This window comes from Eumetopias jubatus, unplaced genomic scaffold, assembly GCF_037043125.1.
Source record: "Eumetopias jubatus isolate StellerSeaLion01/CBP00866 unplaced genomic scaffold, mEumJub1_p1.0 scaffold_13, whole genome shotgun sequence".
Classification (NCBI taxonomy): domain Eukaryota; kingdom Metazoa; phylum Chordata; class Mammalia; order Carnivora; family Otariidae; genus Eumetopias; species Eumetopias jubatus.
Window position 1 is genome coordinate 51,419,368 of NW_028274819.1, and position 21,585 is coordinate 51,440,952.

Consider the following 21,585-nt stretch of genomic DNA (forward strand, 5'->3'; position numbering starts at 1 on the left):
GTGTGACATCATTTATCTGTGGAATCTAAAAAAGCCAAACTCATATAAACAGTACAATAGTGGTTACCAGGCATGGGGGTTGGTTAGTGGGGAGATGTTGGTCAAAGGGTACAAACTTCTAGTTATAAGAAAGTAAGTTCTGGGGATCTAATGCACAACATGGCAATTACAGTTCATAATACTGTATTATATACTTGAAAGTTGCTAATAGAGTAGATCTTTAATGTTCTCACCACTAAAAAGAAATGATAATTATGTGATGTGATGGAGGTGTTAGCTAACACTATGGTGGCAGTCATTCTGTAATATATAAGTATATCAAATCAACACATTGTACACCTCAAACTTCCACAGTGTTATATGTCAATTATATCTGAATAAAGCTGGGGAAAATAATGCTTGGAGGAGAGCCATTAGTAAGTAGTCTTATTCAACCTGCAATATCATCATTTTTTCTTTTCTGTATGAATAGCAAATAATGTTTTATTGTGTTAAATATGTGAAAATTTGAAATATTATTAATACAGTCACTGAATTAGTCTGATTCTTGGAATTTTTGAATGTCAAGAAGCATATCTAACTAAAAATTTTATGAAGATTAAATGAGATTGTGTTTGTGACAATTTTTAAGCTGCCAGATACTCTGTATAGGGCATCACTATTATTCTTATGCTTCTGCCAGGTGGAGACAGGAAAGATTGGGTTAATCTCAAGGCTTCTTCCATGACTGCCTCTCTGCTCTTCCTACACTCTGGAGTCTGAAATTGCTGATCTTCGGTTGAAGCATCACCCTGACCTGCTGAAAAAGGATGCAGCTTCTCTTCTTACAGCTGCCTCTCATATTTACCCATCTCAGCTTAAGGACTGATTACTTGTGGCTCTGCTGTGGGTTTTCAGCCTCCATGTCCTGCCCTGCATTGAACCACTCTGGCTGATCACCTCATGGTTCCCACCACTGCTCCACATCCATCCAGAATCTGTCCTCTAAGGAGCTGATGCCCAAGTGTGAATTCATCCATAAACTTCCTGAAGGCTCCCCTCAGTGAATGGTCCAGAACAATTTTTTTTTTTTGATACACTGGAAAAGATTACATTTACTACTGTCCTATGACACACAGATTTTGTTAGGTAGCTGTGGAGTGCGGAATCCTGTGCTAGATATACTGTTTTGTTTACAGTTTCATTAGAGAGGTAAAAACAGAAAACAATCATCTAATCTCTACCCAAAGAGTATGTGGAATCACTTGTCCAGGTTTTGTGTTTTATTGCAAAATAACTTTGAATACCTCTATGTGGATTGTACATTCCAGGCACATTGTCTTCTATTATCTTTTAATTTTATCAGTATCCTAGTTACATAGGGAAACAGGGACCATTCCCAATGTACAAATGAGAAAAAAATAGGGAAGTTACATAAGTCACAAAGGACACTGTTCTGTCTTTTGGGTTGCAGTTGACCAAAATAGAACACAGGTTGTAAGCAAAATTGGAACCTATGAGCTTGAAGGAAAGATTTAAAAACTAGACTGTAGGAAGGTCAAGGTTGTTAAACCATAGCAAGGACTGGAACTAGCCCTGTTCAACTATCATCTCTATTTTCTCAGTGTAGTAGTTATGTATCATACTATAGGTTGGTTTCTCAATAGCCTGGAAGTACAGTTTCTGTGTGTTACATTTAAAAATTTTGTCTACTGGAGAGTGACTGCCTAAAATTTTTGGAGAATGATCTCTTTGGCACAGTTAAAGTCAGAGGCCTACTCCTAGTCCAAAATGTTGTGAGGAAGGAGTGGTGCCTCCTTGTCAACCATAGGAGTAGGGAGGACATTTTTCAGAAAAGCCGTTACTGAAAGCTAACTGTCAACTACAGTTATGTGGCAGATCAGAGGCAGAAAGGCAAAGGATCTATATCTTTTGATTTTTAGAGACTTCAGTATATAAGTGTTTTTATGTGTTTACTGTCTATATTCCCTTTCAGACTGTAAACAGTATGGGGGTGAAGTCATGTCTTCCTTGTTTATTACTTCACCTCCAGTATCTCACACTCGATCAAAAAGGCTCTGTCTTCTTTTTTGTTAAGTGAACACTATACCCAACATGGGGCTCAAACTCACAACCTTGAGATCAAGAGTCACATGCTCTACCAACAGAGCCAGCCAGGCTCCCCAAAAGCTCTATCATTCTTTCACCAAAGCATATAAAATAGTGAATAGGGGAGAAAGAGAGAGAGAAAGAAGAGAGGAGAGAGAGATACTTACTGAAGGTAGTTTATAGCTTTCTTTTGAAATTAATATTATTTCATGAGAATTTCGCCTTGTAATTATAAAGTCTTTTTTAAAAAGATGTGTTTATTTATTCGAGAGAGAGAGAGAGAGAGTGCATATGAGTGGGGGGGAAGGGCAGAGGGAGAGAATATCTAAGCAGACTCCACTGAGCCCAGAGCCTGATGCGGGGTTTAATCCCAAGACCCATGAGATCAGGACCTGAGTGGAAACCAAGAGTCAGGTGCTCAACCAACTGAGCCACCCAGGTGCCCTTGTAATTATAAAGTCTTGTAGACATGCTTTTTATGAACTGCATTTTATTTTTTGAGTAATGATGCAATGAACATTTTTCTAAATAAAATTCAGGTTGTCTTACGGATTGCTTTCTTTAAATATTTAGGATGGATTACTGGTTTTGTTTTCTTTAGTCTTTTTAAAATTTTCTATTTCATTGATTTCTGTTCTGTTTTTATTATTTCATCTGCTTGCTTTGGTTTTAATTCTTCTGATTTCTTTATTTTTTAAGATTTTATTTATTTTTGAGAGAGAGCATGCGCAGGGAGGGAGCAGGGGAGGGGATGGGAGGCCTCTGTCTTTTCCTAATTTCTTAAAATAGAAGTTTAGATAACAGATTTGAGATTTTTCTTCTTTTTAAATAGAGGTATTTAAAGCTACAGTTTTCAAGAAAAGAATAAAGCTACAGTTTTCCATTTATGCATGCTTCAGATACATTAATTTTCATTTAATTTGAAATATTTTATAATTCCACATACATATGTATATATATATTTACCTACAGTTTACTTAAAAGTATATAATTTTATTTCTAAACATCTGAGGATTTTTCAAATTTTTTTGTTTTGAATTTCTAATTTAATTCTGTTGGGATCAGAAAACATTTTGTATGGGGGCACCTGGGTGGCTCAGTCGGTTAAGCGTCTGCCTTTGGCTCAGGTCATGATCCCAGGGTCCTGGGATCAAGCTCCACATTGGGCTCCCTGCTCAGCTGGGGGCCTGCTTCTCTCTCTCCCTCTGCCTGCTGCTCCCCCTGCTTGTGCTCTCTCTCACAAATAAATAAATAAATTTTTTAAAAAGATTTTATTTATTTATTTGACAGAGAGAGACACAGCGAGAGACGGAACACAAGCAGGGGAAGTGGGAGAAGGAGAAACAGGCTTCCCGCTGAGCAGGGAGCCCGATGCAGGGCTTGATCCCAGGACCCTGGACCATGACCTGAGCCATGACCTGAGCTAAAGGCAGACGCATAACGACTGAACCACCCAGGCGCCCCAATAAAATCTTTAAAAAAACAAAAAAAGAAAACATTTTGTATGGTTTCAATCTTTTATCTCTTTTTTTTTTTAACATTTGTTGAGACTGGTTTCATCATGTAGTGTATGGTCTATCCTGGAAAATATTTAAGTGTACTTGAAAAGATGTGTATTCTGCTGTCATTGAGTGGAGTGTTATATAAATATCAGTTATAATCAAGTTAGTCGATCGTGTTGTTCTTCTGTATTCTTGCTGATATTCTGTCTAGTTATTATCAGTTATTGACAGTGGCCTATTAAAATCCCTAACTATTGTTATTGAGCTGTTTCTTCTCTCAATTATGTAAGATTTTGCTTCACACATTTTGGGGCTGTATTGAAAGGTGCCAAACATTTACAGATGATGTATCTTTCTAAGGTATTGGTCCTTCTAGCATTATTAAATGACTCTAGAAATATTTGTTTGCATTATGAAATGACTCTAGAAATATTTGTTATAAAGTCTCTTTTATCAGACATTAATATAGTCACTCCAGCACTTATGACTTTTGTTTGTATAACTTATATTTTTACTTCGTAAATTTCAAACTATTTGTACTTTCAGAGTACTTTCGGTTGTAGAGTTCAGTCCTTGAACATTTGATGTTATTGTTTATATGTTTGGATTTATATATGCCATCTTTCTTTTTGTTTTCTATGTGTCTCAGGTTCCTCTGGTTTTTGTTCCTCTTTTATTCTTCTACTACCATTTTACTTATTTTGAATGAAATAAATATTTTTAATATACCATTTTAATCCTTTGATTCTTAAACTATGTTTCAGTTATTTTCTTAGATACTGTTTTATGGATACACCTCTTTTTATCACAATTTATATGAATAAAAACTTGATTCTGATAAAACATAAGAATTTTGTTCTAATATATCTACATTACCTTCTCCTTCTTTGTTCTCACTGTTGTATAAATATTATATCTATATGTGTTGCAAACCCACCAAAACAGTGTTATTATTATTGCTCTATAGAGTTATGTCTTTTAAAGAACTTTTGAGAGGAAAAAAGTACATTTATACAGTCATTATATTTACCTACATATTTAACATTTTCATTTTCTTCATTTCTTCCTATGGATTCAACATATGTCTGATGTTACTTCCTTTCCTCAGTGATTATCTTTAGTGTTTCCTATAAGGCAAGTCTGCTGGCAGTGAATTTTCTCAGCCTTTTTTTTTTCTATCTCTGATAGTTTTTATTTTGCCTTTATTTTTGAGGGATAATTTCACTGGATATAGAATTCTTGGTTGACACCAAGAACTTTCAGAACTTGGGATATGTCATTTTATTCTCTTCTGGCCTCTAGGAGTCATTATTAATTGTACATGTGTTTGTTTGTGATGAGTTACTTTTCTCTTGCTGCTTTCAAGATTTTTCTCTTTGTCTTTAATAGGTGGACTCTTACGTGTGTAGATGTGGATCACTTTGTTTTTATCATAGTTGGGACTCTGATGTTGATATGTAGATTATTGTTTTTTCATAAATTTTTTTAAGATTTTATTTATTTATTTGAGAGAGAGAGAGAGCTCATAAGCAGGGGGAGAGGCAGAGGGAGAGAGAGAAGCAGGTTTCCCGCTGAGCAAGGAGCCAGACTCAGGGCTCTATCCCAGGACTCTGGAATCATGACCTGAGCCAAAGGCAGATGCTTAACCAACTGAGCCACACAGGTGCCCCTCAAAAATTATTTTTGACTAATATTTCTTCAATGTGTTCTTCTGCCCCATTCTTGCTCTCTCTTCTCCTTCTGCGAATTGCATTATGCATATGTTGGTATTTTGTTGTATTACAGTTCTCTGACTCTGTTCATTTTTTTTAATCATTTTTTTTCTCTTTGTGCTTCAGATTCTATACTTTCCCTTGATTTATTTTCAAGTTCGCTGGTTTTTGTTTTTGTGTTTTTGTTTTTCTCCTGCCATCTAAGATCTGCTGTTGAGCCTCTCTGGTGAGTTTTTTTTTTCCCCTCAGTTTTCATACTTTTCAACTCCAGAAATTCCATTTGGTTAATATGTATAGTTTCTATCTCTTTATTGCGATTCTCTGCTTGTAGAGTCACTGGCCTCATATTTTTCTTTAATTCTTTAAGTGTGGTTCACTTTAATTCTTTGAACATATTTATAATAGCTGCTCTGAAACCTGTCTTTGAGAAACACAATACTAGGTCCGCTGAGAGTCAGTTTTGGTGACTGCTTCCTCCCCCTGCCCCCCATAGGTCATACTTCTTTCTTTACATGTCTCCTACTTAAAAAACAACTTTTAAAAACTAAGCATTTTAAGGAAGAAGTTGCTGTGGCTGAGGTCGAAGAGGTTGCTGCCTGTGTTCTCCTTTAGGATTTTGATGGACTCCTGTCTCACATTGAGGTCTTTCAACCCTTTGGAGTCTATTTTTGTGTGTGGTGTAAGGAAATGGTCCAGTTTCATTCTTCTGCATGTGGCTGTCCAATTTTCCCAACACCATTTGTTGAAGAGACTGTCTCTTTTCCATTGGATATTCTTTCCTGCTTTGTCAAAGATGAGTTGACCATAGAGTTGAGGGTCCATTTCTGGGCTCTCTATTCTGTTCCATTGATCTATGTGTCTGTTTTTGTGCCAGTACCATACTGTCTTGATGATGACAGCTTTGTAATAGAGCTGGAAGTCCGGAATTGTGAGGCGGCCAGCTTTGCTTTTCTTTTTCAACATTCCTCTGGCTATTCGGGATCTTTTCTGGTTCCATACAAATTTTAGGATTATTTGTTCCCTTTCCTCGAAAAAAGTGGATGGTATTTTGATGGGGATTGCATTGAATGTGTAGATTGCTCTAGGTAGCATTGACATCTTCACAATGTTTGTTCTTCCAATCCATGAGGTTGAACGTTTTTCCATTTCTTTGTGTCTTCCTCAATTTCTTTCATGAGGATTTTATAGTTTTCTGAATACAGATCCTTTGCCTCTTTGGTTCGATTTATTCCTAGGTATCTTATGGTTTTGGGTGCAATTGTAAATGGGATCGACTGCTTAATTTCTCTCTCTTCTGTCTTATTGTTGGTGTATAGGAATGCCACTGATATCTGTGCATTGATTTTATATCCTGCCACTTTACTGAATTCCTGTATGAGTTCTAGCAGTTTTGGGGTGGAGTCTTTTGGGTTTTCCACATAAAGTATCATATCATCTGCAAAGACTGAGAGTTTGACTTCTTCTTTGCCGATTTGGATGCCTTTGATTTCTTTTTGTTGTCTGATTGCTGTGGCTAGGACTTCTAATACTATGTTGAATAGCAGTGGGGATAGTGGACATCCCTGCTGCGTTCCTGACCTTAGGGGGAAAGCTCTCAGCTTTTCCCCATTGAAAATGATATTCGCTGTGGGTTTTTCATAGATGGCTTTTATGATATTGAAGTATGCACCCTCTATGCCTATACTCTGAAGAGTTTTGATCAAGAAAGGATGCTGTACTTTGCAAATGCTTTTCCTGCATCTACTGAGAGGATCATATGATTCTTGTTTTTTCTTTTGTTAATATATTGTATCACGTTGATTGATTTGTGGATGTTGAACCAACCTTGTAGCCCAGGGATAAATCCCACTTGGTCATGGTGAAACATCGCCAAAGGCAAGGGAAGCAAGGGCAAAAATGAACTATCGGGATTTCATCAAGATAAAAAGCTTTTGCACAGCAAAAGAAACAGTCCACAAAACCAAAGACAGACGACAGAATGGGAGAAGATATTTGCAAATGACATATCAGATAAAGGCCTAGTATCCAAAAATCTATAAAGAACTTACCAAACTCAACACCTAAAGAACAAATGATCCAATCAAGAAATGGGCAGAAGACATGAACAGACATTTTTCCAAAGAAGACATCCAAATGGCCAACAGACACATGAAAAAGTGCTCAACATCGCTTGGCATCAGGGAAATCCAAATCAAAACCTCAATGAGATATCCCCTCACACCGGTCAGAATGGCTAAAATCAACAAGTTAGGAAATGACACACGACGGCGGGGATGTGGAGAAAGGGGAACCCTTCTACACTGTTGGTGGGAATGCAAGCTGGTGCAACCACTCTGGAAAACAGTATGGAGGTTCCTCAAACAGTTGAAAATAGAGCTACCATACGATCTAGCAATTGCACTACTGGGTATTTACCCCAAAGATACAAATGTAGGGACCCGAAGGGGTACGTGCACCCCCATGTTTATAGCAGCAATGTCCACAATAGCCAAACTGTGGAAAGAGCCAAGATGTCCATCAACAGATGAATGGATAAAGAAGAGGTGGTATATATATACAATAGAATATTATGCAGCTATCAAAGGGAATGAAATCTTGCCATTTGCAACGATGTGGATGGAACTGGAGGGTATTATGCTGAGTGAAATAAGTCAATCAGAGAAAATCATGTATCATATGACCTCATTGATATGAGGAATTCTTAATCTCAGGAAACAAACTGAGGGTTGCTGGAGTGGTGGGGGGGGTGGGAGGGATGGTGTGGCTGGGTGATAGACATTGGGGAGGGTATGTGCTATGGTGAGCACTATTGTGCGAGACTGTTGAATCACAGATCTGTACCTCTGAAACAAATAATGCAATATATGTTAAGAAAAAAAAGAAGAAGAAGATAGCAGGAGGGACAGAATGAAGGGGAGTAAATCGGAGGGGGAGACGAACCATGAGAGATGATGGACCCTGAAAAACAAACTGAGGGTTCTAGAGGGGAAGGGGGTTGGGGGATGGGTTAGCCTGGTGATGGGTATTAAAGAGGGCACGTTCTGCGTGGAGCACTGGGTGTTATGCACAAACAATGAATCATGGAACACTACATCAAAAACAAATGATGTAATGTATGGTGATTAACATAAAAAAATTAAAAAGAAAACAAAACAAAAAAACAAAGTATATAGTTCCACTTAGGCAAGAACTACCTCTCATATTTATTTTGTTTGCAATATTTTTATTTCTAGACAATGTGAATTTTTGTTCATGTGTTATCTAAAAAATTATATTTCCTAATGAAAGAGGGAAATTGGACTGCAACCTGGGTCTGTTGGTTTTCAAAACGTGTGCTCTTTTGTAATATGACATATCACATTCTTTAAATTTATGTCATTTTGGGACACATTCTTATCTAACCCAAACACCCTCTGGAAGTCTAGTCTGAGCTCCTGGGCCCTAAGAGCATATACCATTGGGTTGAGGGTTGGCGGGATGATAATGTTGAGCACATTTAGAAGAACAGGGAAGATGGGAACTTCTTTCCTGCCAGATGGGCTACAGACACTACCACAATGGTTGTGTAGAAGAAGAAGATGAGGATGAGATGGGAGCTGCAGTTGCTCAGAGCCTTGACTATTGCCTCGGTAGAGTTCAGCCTCAGCATGGAGCGAAAGATCAGAACATAGGAAATAAAGACTAGAACCCTGTCACTTCCATCAAGGACCCATGCTAAAGCCAACTGATAAAACCTATTAATGGTAATATCACAGGCCAAGCTGGTGACCCCTGGGTTGGAACACATGCAGTGCTCAATTTCATTCCTGGAGCAGTAGTGTCTCTGGGAAGCCAGTACAGGCACTGGGATGGTCAACAGTCCATTCCTAAGCACCATGAACACTGTGGCTTTTACCACAAAAGCTTCAGTAATTATGGAGGAGTATTGAAGTGGGTGGCAGATGGCTACATATCTATCCATAGCTATGCAGAGGAAGATGCCTGACTCCATGCTAATAAAACAGTGAACAGCATAAATTTGAGTAAAACACTCAGGGAGGCTTGACATCAAACCAGAAGATGGCCAGAATCTTGGGCATGATGGTGGTGGCTAGGCCCATGTCTACTATAGCCAGGATACTAAGGAATTGATACATCGGCTGATGCAGGTTATGCTCATGGTGAACAGTGATCACAATGAGAATGTTGGCACTAAGAACGAAAAGGTATATCAGAGCCAGGGACAGGGAGAGCCAGTGCTGCCATCAGTGAATGCCTGGGAGCCCCATCAGGATGAACTGAGACACTTGAAATCTTGAGCTGTTGGGTGCATTCTGGGAGATATCCATATCTTGGGCATCTGAATTAATTGATAGTGTCTGTCTATACGTAGAGTGAAACAAGAAGGAAGCTTGGTTAACTGTTTAGCTGAGATTCAGATTTAATTTAAAGATCTAAGATTCACTCATAGTCCCTTTCATCATGATATTACACCATGTCTCTTGTCTCTGGAAAATGTTCAGAAGAGAGTAACTGAGATGGCCAAAATAAGCCCTAAAAGGAAGATTACAGAAGAACAAAGTCAGAGGGGACTCAGTTGCAGGCTTCATGTCACTCAATGACATTTTTCTATATGGAGCAAGAAGATGTAGACAAAGCAGGAGACACAGTCATAAATATTCCGATTTCTCAGGAGGTAAACACTAGGGACAGAATAGATACAGCCCTTCTTGGAGGTCTTCCAAGGAAGAACAAAAAATCCATACAGGAATTATCATAATGATTTTGTTTTGGATAGGGTTTAGATGTCACAAAAACTCCTTTGAAAGAGTCCTTTTTCAAATTTGAGGAAATTGAAGTTCACAGAAGTTAAGTGATTTACTTGAGGTTACAGTTTTAAATGATAAATGCACTGGAGCTAAAATCTTAGTATTCTGTATTTAGCTGCTATGCAAATTTTGTTAAACTATTGCTGATGGCTTAATAAAAATGGTTCTTTTAAGGTATAACCCTTTTTCCATTTTTGATTATAAAAGTTAAATTGAAAACAATAAAACTTGTATTTTTCAATTTATTGATTTTTTTTTAAGACTGAGGGATGTAAGATGATTAAATCAGTAACAACTTTCCTACCACTTCCAGATATTAGTAGGACTTTCCAAGAACATTATTTTAAAAATACATAATACCATGTATTTCCTTAAATTAATTTTAACGTGTACTAGATTTAATTACCATAATTGCTATAGATATTTTAACACAAATATTTAGATATTTATACTTAAGTGAAATCAATGTTCACCATATTAAATTTTCATAACAGTACCTTCCCATTTGTGAGGTCTTTATTTTTATTCAAATCTTGCATGGCTATAGAACATTTTCTTTCTTTCTTTTTTTTTTTTTTAAGATTTTATTTATTTATTTATTTGACAGAGAGATAGAGAGCACAAGTAGGCAGAGTGGCAGGCAGAGGGAGAGGGAGAAGCAGGCTTCCCGCTGAGCAGGAAGCCTGATGCTGGGCTTGATCCCAAGACTCAGGATCATGACCTGAGTGGAAGGCAGACACTTATCTGACTGAGCCACCCAGGCGCTGCACTATAGAACATTTTCAAGTTATTTTAACAGCAAGGGAAAATAGACAGTATACCTTGAGTGAATTAGAAAATCATTCTAATTCAATTCAGAATTTTGATTATTATTCTCATTACATTCCCCCCTCCCGGTTTTTAATGGTTCATTACAAAAAATGTAACTCATTTATCTTGAATAGATTTTGTTCTACAGTGGGAAGAATATATTTGTATTGTTTTATTTTTCTTCAAAGAGTAAAACAACAGTTTTAGTTTCTTTTCCCATTGACTACTGATGCCTCCTTTTGTGTGCAGTAAGTTTTTATACGCACTAGGTCTATTTATTCTGTTCCAGTTTTCTATCTGTGCATTGTGGTATTATCCTAGTGAGCAAAACTTCTCTAGATTTCTAAGAGATTTTGATGTGGAAATGCTGGGGTTTGGAGTGAACCGTCAAGAAAGAATTTTTGAGACGTCTTCGGTGCAAAAGTGTTGTTTTATTAAAGCATGGGGACAGTACCCATGGGCAGCTGCATTGGAGTTGTGAAGGGTAGCAGATTATATATTTTCAAGTAGGGAGGGGTTTAGGGATAGTGTAAGTCTGAATTTTAGAAATAAGGTTCCTAGGACCTTGAGGGGCTAGCTACTGTTAGGAAAAGGTCATTTATTACTGTCTAATAAAACCTTAGTTATGAGACTCTTCAGATGTATATCAGTGGGCCATATGCTTGGAGGATGATTGCTAACCTATATCTTGGGGGGTAGAAATAAAGGAGGTTTCTAAAGGAATTTTTTTTCTGGTTGTCAAATAATCCTTTATTGAAATGTTTTCCTTTGTAATTCTTAACTAGTGGGGCATTGCACCACTATTGATGCCGTCTATGATGTCATGAGGGTGGTGGCCATCAACATTGCGGCCCACAGACTGGGTAGTCCCCAGGATCTCTTTAATGGTTCCAGAGAGTTCTCTGGCTAAAAATCAGCACTGCATCTGTCAAGCAATATTGACACTCTCATCAAAAGTGATATTTTCACTGTGCTTCATGTTTTTCTGCTTCATTCCGTCTCTTGGTGGTTCTTGCGGGCTTTGATAATTAGGACTGAGGCAGAAGGTACTGATTCAACGTGGACCTGTCTGTTCTGAATGGTCAGTTTCACTGTCATCCTCAGACCCTTCCAATCACCAGTTACCTTGGTGATGTCATCACCAACCTTGTTTGGAGACAGACCCAGTGGGCCAGGGCAGACGTGGCACCAACTTTGCCACTGGTGCACCTCAGGAATATGACTTTGATCTCATTGGAGTCGAACTTGGGTGGCATGGTAGAGGCAGCTGGTGTCTGATGAACCTGGATTCGGGATGACTGAAGACAGTTGCACTTTTGCCTCCTCTAAGCCAAAAGACCAAAGCCCAAAGGAATTTTTATATGTAATAATAGACTTACAGGATCCTGGAAGTCGGGATAATGTTAAGCTAAGATTGTCTTTTGCCCTTGGCAAAGTATTAACATCAAGGCAGCTGAGTTCCTAGACAAAGATCACTCTGCCCATCCAAAGGACTTGTCAATGGGCTGTAAGTTGTAAGGAAATTTAAATTTTTTCTTTTGCCTTTGTTCCCCACATCAATTTGACATATAATAGATTTTTTCTACTTAATATTTTACATTTAAAATTTTAAAACTCTTATGTTTAGATTGCCAGCAACACCTTAAATTCTTTTGTTGATTTCAAAAATATCCAAATTTAATTTGGATCCTATGAAATATGAAAACTAATTTATAAAAATTAAAACATTCCATATCATGGCTATTGTAAATAATGTTGAAATAAACATGGGGGTATATATGCATTTTTGAATTACTGTTTTTATTTTCTTGGTTAAATACCCTAAGTGGAATTGATAGATCATATGGTAGTTCTATTTTTTTTTAAATTTTATTTATTTGACAGAGAGAGACACAGTGAGAGAGGGAACACAAACAGGGGGAGTGGGAGAGGGAGAAGCAGGCCTCCTGCAGAGCAGGGAGCCCGATGCGGGGCTCGATCCCAGGACCCCAGGATCATGACCTGAGCCGAAGGCAAACGCTTAATGACTGAGCCACCCAGGCGCCCCTGGTAGTTCTATTTTTAATTAAAGTTTTTTCCCTTTTTATTCAGCAATTTGATTTGTCTCTTACTTAAATTTTCATTTACATCTGTCACTAAAAGTTATCATTTATATGTCTCAACATTTCAAACTTATTTATTTATTTATTTATTTATTTATTTATTTATTTTAAAGATTTTATTTCTTTGTCAGAGAGAGAGAGCACAAGCAGAGGGAGAAGCAGGCTTCCTGCCAAGCAAGGAGCCCAATGTGGGACTTTATCCCAGGACCCTGGGATCAGGACCTGAGCCGAAGGCAGACGCTTAACTGACTGAGCCACCCAGACATCCCAACATTTCAAACTTTAAAAAAAATACCCTATATTTGAAGTTTTATTAGTGGAATTTTTTCCCCTAGAGTTTCTTTTATTTATTTATTTATTTGAGAGAGATTGAAAGAGAGTGAGCGAGTCTGGGGAGAGATAAGGGGAGAGGGACCATCTCAAGCAGACTCCCTACTGTACAGGGAAGGTAGCTGGTTGGTGTTAGGAGTGTGTGTGTGTGTGTGTGTGTGTGTGTGTGTGTGTGGTATATCCTAGGACGCTCACTCTCAGCTTGATGCAGTTTTCTGTGTTGGGATTGCACTAAGGCAAAGGTGAAATCTGGTTATCCTCCGATTGTTTTGTAATGTACCACTGGTGTTGGAGCATGTTTGTACATTCAAACCAAGTGATTGAGCAGAAGGGGCTGTATCCTCCTTATCCTGTGTCCACAGTCTTCCACTCTCCTGAATCTTCCACCTCAGTATTTAAAGATTCCAAGGACTGAGAACTTCACAAAATATCTCTACTGCATACACTTGAGCCTGAGTCTTTCCATGGCACTTCCCAGTCGCACCCTGTATCCCCAGGATCTGCTTTTCACTGACTCAGCCTCTTGTAAGAGTCGTCTTTGTATATTGCTCTCACTTTCTCACCTTTATACCTATGACTGTAAAAATCTGTCCTATTGCTATATTGAAACTGCTTTTGCTAATGACTTCCATATTGCCTAATTGGATGAGCATTGCAATAGATAGAGTACTAAGAGGGAACAGATGGCCCACTCAAATTAGAATAATTTAAAAAACTTTTTAATTGAAGTATAATTGACATATAACATTATATTAGTTTCAGGTGTACAGCATAATGATTCAACATTTGTATATATTGGGAAATGATCACTAAAATTAAAACCCAGTTACCATCCATCACTATACATGGTTACAATTTTTTTTCTTGTGATGACTTTCCTTTTGTTTTTAAAGACTTTATTTATTTATTTGGGAGAGAGAAAGAGCCAGAGAGAGCACAAGCAGGGGGAGCAGCAGAGGAAGAGGGAGAAACAGGCCCCACACTGAGCAGGGAGCCATACGTGGGGTTTGATCCCAGGACCCTGGGACCATGACTCCAGCAGAAGGCAGAAGTTTAACCAACTGAGCCACCTAGGGGCTCCAAACTAAACACTATTTTACTTATTTTAGGGTATTATAAAAACAATTCCATATTTTACATAGTCTTCTAAAACTCAGTTCTTAACTTAAACTACTTCTAGTTTCACACATATAGATGAACTTTTATTTTGACTCCCTTCCTGCACATTTTACCACCCCATTCCTGCCTCTGGCGAGTACTGCCTCTGCCTGTTCTCTGTATCAGTGAGCTTGTTTTTTGTTTTTTGTTTTTTTTTTTTAAATCCTACATATAAGAGAGATTATATAGTATTTGTCTTTCTCTGTCTGACCTAATTTCACTCAGCATAATGCCCTCAAAATCCATCATGTGGTAAATTGCAAGATTTCAGTTTTTATGGCTGAATAGTATTTCACTGTGTGTGTGTGTATATGTGTTTGTATGTGTGTGTGTTGCATCTTCTTTATCCATTCATCCAGTGATGGACATTTAAGTTGTTTCCATATCTTTGCTATTGCAAATAATGCTGAAATGAATATGGCGGTGCATATACGTTTTTGAATTAGTGTTTTCATTTTCTTTGGGTAAATACCAAGAAATGGAATTGATGAATTATATAGTAGTTTTATTTTTAATTTTTTGAGGAATCTCCATACTGTTTTTGATAGTGGCTGTACCAATTTACACTCTCACTAACAGTTCCCAAGTCACATTCCCACCAACAGTGCACAAGTGTTCCCTTTTCTCCACATTCTTGCCAGCACTAATTATTTCTCAAATTAGGACAATTTGAATAGAAAAATTCAAATTAATTGAATTTGAATAATTTGAGAAGGCTTTACTTACAAAGGGACTAGTATAAGGACGTCCCTAGTAAGATCCTAAGTGATAGTGTAGTTACCTAGGGCTAGTAACAGCACTTGTCACCAGCTCTGGATGTGAAAGCATGAGTCCCTGGAATCCTGAAGCAGAGAGCTGGCACAGAGAAATTTACCTTGAGAGGAGCTTTTCTGATTGATGATGTTGAATTTATCCTATCTCTTTAGGTGTGAGTTTTGTTTATTGACTTTAATGCCACTCTTTTGTGTTGATTTTGCTCAAGAGTCTGGTTGTATTTAGTGTTAAATAAAATTGCACTGGACATGATGAGCAAGTGAAAGTTGATATTATTCTTATATGATTGCCAGCAGTGGGGTAGAGAGTACAGATTGTCTGGATACTCAGTTCCATTAACACAAAGGCAGGGTTGAGCTGGGGTAAGGTGTCAGGTGAAAAGAGTTTAAGCCCTAGGGTGAGCAAGTGAAAATGTACTGGAGTACTTCACGGAGGTTGATCAATGGGATGTGTCAAGTACATTGAATTATTCCTGAGATTGCCAATGTTTTTGTATGTGATTAGGCCATCTGTGTTTGCCAAATGCCACCCTTAGAAGTTAGGCTGGTACCCTCTACAGGGACTGGGAAATGGGGTGTTATCTTTTTCAATGTTTACACCTCAGGGATAGTTCCCAGGTTCTTGAGAAAGACATTTCCTAGGTTGCAAAACTGGCAAGAGTTTAGAAGACTTATATACATGACAAAGGGGCAAAGAAAGAATTTACAAGTTTTCTGAAGCAAATGCCCAAAGAAAAGGGAGACCATGGGCTCATAGTCAGGAAGAAACCTGTGTAAAATTTAGACCAAGCCATTTTTGTCTCTGGTTGGTTTTCTTTCTAGTAGGCAATCTTGGGATGTTGCTGTATTTGTTTCATGGAACCTGTTTTAAGAGAGATGTGAGGTATACTAATATCTTGATTTATGCTTGAGCTCATTTCCCATGCTTCATGGGGCATGGTCATTTGTAGTCATGTGGGTCACTGTTATGTTTTATGACCCAATCTCCAGTGTTCTGGAACACCCACCACTGTTTCTTGACTTTTGGCCTATTTCTTGGTTCAGGAGTATATGTGCAGGAGGAGAGACCTGCCTGGCTACTTCTCCTATGCTACTCATTCATCACTGAGTTGGTTTTCTCATGGTCCCCTGCTTCTCTGAGTCAGGTATTTCTCAGTCTGAATTTACCATGCACCATTTGGGCTTTCATTTTTCCACAATTCCATCACAATTGCCTTTCATCTTTGGAGTTTCCCCATTTGTGTGTATATGTATGTGTGTTTCATCAGTGGCTCTCCATTTGTTTTGTGTTATTAGTTGATGCTATTAATTGATATATTATTGCATATATTCTTAGTGATTGCTAGGATTTGGAGTGGGAGTAGGAAGCTGTAGTAAGTGTTGAGTTTGTCATATTATTCAGAGATCTTTGGAACTTATTCACTCTTTGGAATTTTTGAGACTTTCTTCATGGCCCAATACTTTATCAATTTTTTTAAAGATTTTATTTATTTATTTGAGAGAGAGAGAATGAGAGATAGAGAGCATGAGAGGGAAGAGGGTCAGAGGGAGAAGCAGACTCCCCGCTGAGCAGGGAGCCCGATGTGGGACTCGATCCCGGGACTCCAGGATCATGACCTGAGCTGAAGGCAGTCGCTAAACCAACTGAGCCACCCAGGTGCCCCAATACTTTATCAATTTTTAAAAATATTGCATGAAAAGAATGTGATGTGTATTATGTTTTTACTGGGAGTTAGTTTATTCAGAACCCATTCAAACCCACCTTTGCATAACTTTCCACTATCATAGAGCCTGGGAATCTAAAAGACTTGACTTTTGAGTCTTTCTTCAACTAGAGATGAACATCAGACTCATTTCTGACCAGTCAGATGTGAGTAAAAGTCTACTGAGGCTTCCTTTTAAATTTCTTCCTTCTTCTCTGGAATCTGGAGTTGAATTTGGAGTATAGTAGCATAATTTAGAATGGCAGAGCAGAAAGTAGAAAGAGCCTGGTTACTTGATGGCACAGTAGAGCTCTTTTAATATCTCTGAAGTGCCTGATTCCTTGTGTGTGTGTGCATGCATGTGCACATGAATGTCATGAGATAAATAAACTCCCAATCTGGCTAACCGCTATACTCTATTGTCCTTTATAAACAGCTAAACACAATCCTAATTGACAGCTTTTTTACTAACAGTAAGGAAGCATGTTTTCCCTTTTTAATGTTTTATGCCATTGTGCTGGCCAGTCCATGGTCATGACTTCTGGTTTCTGTTTACTTTTTACTCACTCTCCAGGGTATGGAGTGTCTTAATCTGAGCAAGTAATGTGAAAAAGAACAACAACAAAAAAGGTCTAGTGAGAAATTGTTAGCATTTAGTTAATTGACAGAGCATACTGAGGAAGAGGGTATAAAAATCTATAACCTGGGCATCCAAAATACATGTCTTGGTGGTTAAACTTTTTTTTTTTCCTTTTCCTACTTAGAGCCAATGCAGGTTTTTGGAAAGAAGTCACTATGAGCTTAAGAAGTGAGGAATTATGCTCCACCTACTTGAGGGTGGTGTAGCTACATAAACTATTGGAAATATTCTGCATGAGAAGTTTGTTTATTCTCTCCTATGTACTTATTTATTAGATCACTTATTTGTATGAGTATGTACTCATGCGTACTTATTCTGTACTTTAGTTGTAATCTAATATGAGAACTTTTGACATGTAAAGAGCTTTGAATCCTCACTCCTGTCCTTAAAATAAAAAAGGCTGAAAAAAAAAGGAAATTCAATGACTTTTCATAGACCCATCAAAGAAGTGACATTACAGGGCAACTGCAATTACAACCCTAATTTGTAGACACAGGTGAATACAGAGAATCTGGCTAATTGGAGCAGAAGGTGCTGAAGGCATAGATTGGTAGGTACTTCAAAGGTAATTTTGACAAATCCTGAGTATGAGTGTGGTCTAGCATGAGAATGAGTAATATTTGGGGGTTCAGTCTTAGGCAGGCCCCACACTTTAAATCCAGCAATCCCAGCAGATTTTCACAATAAAGATCCAAAAGGGGTCCCCTGGCTCTGGCAGGGGGAGGGGAAAAGTTAACATTGTGAAATAATCCCAGAGCATTCTCCATTATAAAGTTCTCATCTCCAGGAGAAGAGATGTTATTAGAGTCATATCCCACCTAGAGGAAGGGTATTCCTCTAACTCCAGGAAGTCAGTTAGCCTTGTGACCTCAGTTCTCTGATGAGTCCAGGTAAAGTGGTTGTTTTTCCAGCTAATTCTTGATGTTAAGGATGGGAATGACACTTTTAAACTTTCTTTATAAGTTGGAGTTGAAAGGCAGCCTCACATAATTTTTACTAATTTGTTAGTTTTCCAATCTCTCTCTACCCATTTAAAGGTGTTTTGTCTATCATTTCTACTTGTTCTCACCAGGAGTCTTTGTCTGAATTATCGCATTAGCCATTAGTGGAAGTGGAAATCCAATCTCTTGGATGGCCAGAATAGGAGACTAGTATCTTTCTCTTGGGACTTATTTTTTTCTCCCTGAAATGGCAAAGGATCCAAACACTGTGTGGAAAGAATAACAGGCAATTTGACCTGTCCAATAGTGCACTACTGTTTATCAGCAGTCAATGCTCTGTTCTTCATATATTGGATTGTTTTGGGGTAGTCAAGTGCAAGGGTCAAGAAAGAATCCTTGAGACTTTGGTGCAAATTCTGAGTTTGAGTAGCACAGGGACAAGACCTGTGGACAGAAAGAGCTGCACTTTTTGCTGTATGAAGGTGGTGGTTATATGCTTAGTGCTCAAGAGGGAGGGGACATGAAAGTTGTATTAGATCACAAATGTTTCTTAGAATTTCTAGTTGTAAAACTACTTCCATGAGATTTCTCTGGTGCTTATCATTCAGTTTGCTATTAACTATTGATGAATATATATGCAATCATGAGACCCTTTAAGAACGTAGCAACTAGTGCATATTTAGTCCCTATCAGGACTATGCAGGCTCTCAGTCAGCCTTCTAGTCTAAAGGTGAACATTTTTCTGCTTCTATCCCTCATCAAGATTGTGGTCTAAATGGGGTGTCTGTGCCTATCGGATCAGGGCCCCCAAATGTTGGGTGATGATTGGGAGGAAGCCAGTGGCAAGGTGGTTAAAGAATTCAGCTGAAGCAGAACAAAGGAGATAGAAGTTTATTGAACACACTGCAAGGGAGCAGGGGACAGGAGAGCCGCAGAGGGGCTGTCTGCAAGGAGGCAGCAGATGGGGGCTGTTTTTAAAGGGGTTGGATGAGGAGGTATGGTGATGTATGGAATTCTCCCCTTTTTGGTAACTGTGCTTGATTGTAAATAGCCCATTGGTCAGTTAGGGTCTATGGATATTTTGAGGTGGGTGGACTGATGGATCTGTCTGTATTCAGCCAGGTGGTCGCTGTGGGCCCTTTCTACATTCCATTGCTCAAGGCTGTTTGCCTAAAAGCAGCCTCTACAATGATCACTGTTAAAAACAGGTAAAAGCACATGGTCCAGTCTGCCTTGTCTATAGATATAAGAGAGGCCTGCTATCTAACTCACTCTGTTTTTTAGTTTTTTGGTTTTTTTTAAGATTTTATTTATTTGACAGAGAGAGACACAGCTATAGAGGGAACACAAGCAGGGGGCTGGTAGAGGGAGAAGCAGGCCTCTCGTGGAGCAGGGAGCCCGATGTGTGGGGCTCGATCCCAGGACCCTGGGATCATGACCTGAGCCGAAGGCAGACACCTAACGACTGAGCCACCCAGGCGCCCCTCTAACTCACTCTGTTAAAAGAAAGATAATTCCTTGAATTTTAATGGCCTAAATTTCTCAGTCTTGGGCTCTGTGATTTTGTGATTTGTAAGGAATATATATTTTGGTCACGCAAGTGACCAAAATATATTTTTCTTATGTATTTGGTCTTCATCCATGGTTCCCAGCTCACAGCTCCTAAAGCCCTTGGAATTTCCTGTGATAAGGGAGATAAAGGTCTCTTTTGTTATGTTAATGAGGTAACTTTTGGAAAGCCCTTATGTAATCTAAGGATGGGGGGCTGTTTGCCTGGAGAACCAACCTTATGATTAGAGGGTTAGAACTTTCAGACCCCCCCTACTCTCACCTCTGGGGAGGGGAGAGGGACTGGAGGCTGAGTCAACAAATGGCCAATGACTTAGTCAGTCATGACTATGTAATGAAATCCCCATAAAAAAGGACTGGGTTCAAATCTCTTCCCAGTTGGTGATCACATGTTGATGTGGGGAGAGTGTTGTACCTGGAGAGGGCATGGAAGCTCTGTGCCCTAATGATGTGAAAAGTTGGGGTTCAGGAGTGAATGGTCAAGAAAATATTCTTGAGATGTTTTTGGTGCAAAAAAGGTGGTTTTATTAAAGCATGGGGACAGGACTTGTGGGCAGAAAGAGCTGCATTGGGTTTGTATGGAGTGGCTGATTATATAGTTTCAAGTTGGGAGGGGGCTGAGGAATAGCATAAGTCTCTAGGGAATTTGGAAACAAGGTTTCCAGGACTTTGAGGAGCTAGCTGTTGTAGGGAAAGGTCATTTACTACTGTCTAGTAAAACTTGAATAATGAGACCCTTCAGATGTGTATCATTGGGCCATATGCTTGGAAGAAGATTGCTAACATACATCCTGGGGGATAGAGAGAAAGGGGGTTTCCAAAGGCCTTTTATATGTTAAAGAAAACTTACAGGATCCTGGAGATCTGGGCTAATGTCAAGCTAAAGTTGCCTTTGCCTCTAGAAAAGTATTAACATCAAGGCAGCTAAGTTCCTGGAGGAAGGTCACTGCCTGTCCCAAGTACTTGTCAATGGGCTGTAAGTTATCAGGAAGATTAATTTTTTTTTTCTTTTGCCTTTTTTGTCCACATCACTTAACACATACATTGCCACTTTCCCCACTGCATCTTGTCAGAGTACAGGTAACAACCTGGACTTGTGACAGGTGTCTGAAACCCAAGGAAGGGTCATTGGAACCTCCAGTCTGTATCTGGTTGGTCAGGAGCACAGGTTGGACAGTCTAGGCCTTGCAATAGGCATCTGAAGCAGGAGGTAAAGGCAGTCTTGTAGGACTGAACCCTTAACCTGTGGAATCTGATGCTGTTTCCCTGTAGATAGTGTTAGAATTAGGTTGAACTCTCAGACACGCTGCTGGGTGTGTGTGTGGGGAACACTCTCTCCTCCATCTCCATGTTGGAATTGGGTCTGGGAACCCTAGAAGAGGCTTCTAAGTTTATTGGCACATGTTAGGCTTTTCTTTCCAAAGTCAGCAATAATGCCATGTGATTAGG

At 38.8% G+C, this 21,585-nt stretch overlaps 1 pseudogene; it reads right to left on the minus strand.

Moving 5' to 3' along the window:
* Positions 1-8,625: 8,625 nt before the first annotated feature.
* LOC114219293 (olfactory receptor 56B34-like) lies at positions 8,626-9,630 on the minus strand (annotated as a pseudogene).
* Between the last annotated feature and the right edge of the window lie 11,955 nt (positions 9,631-21,585).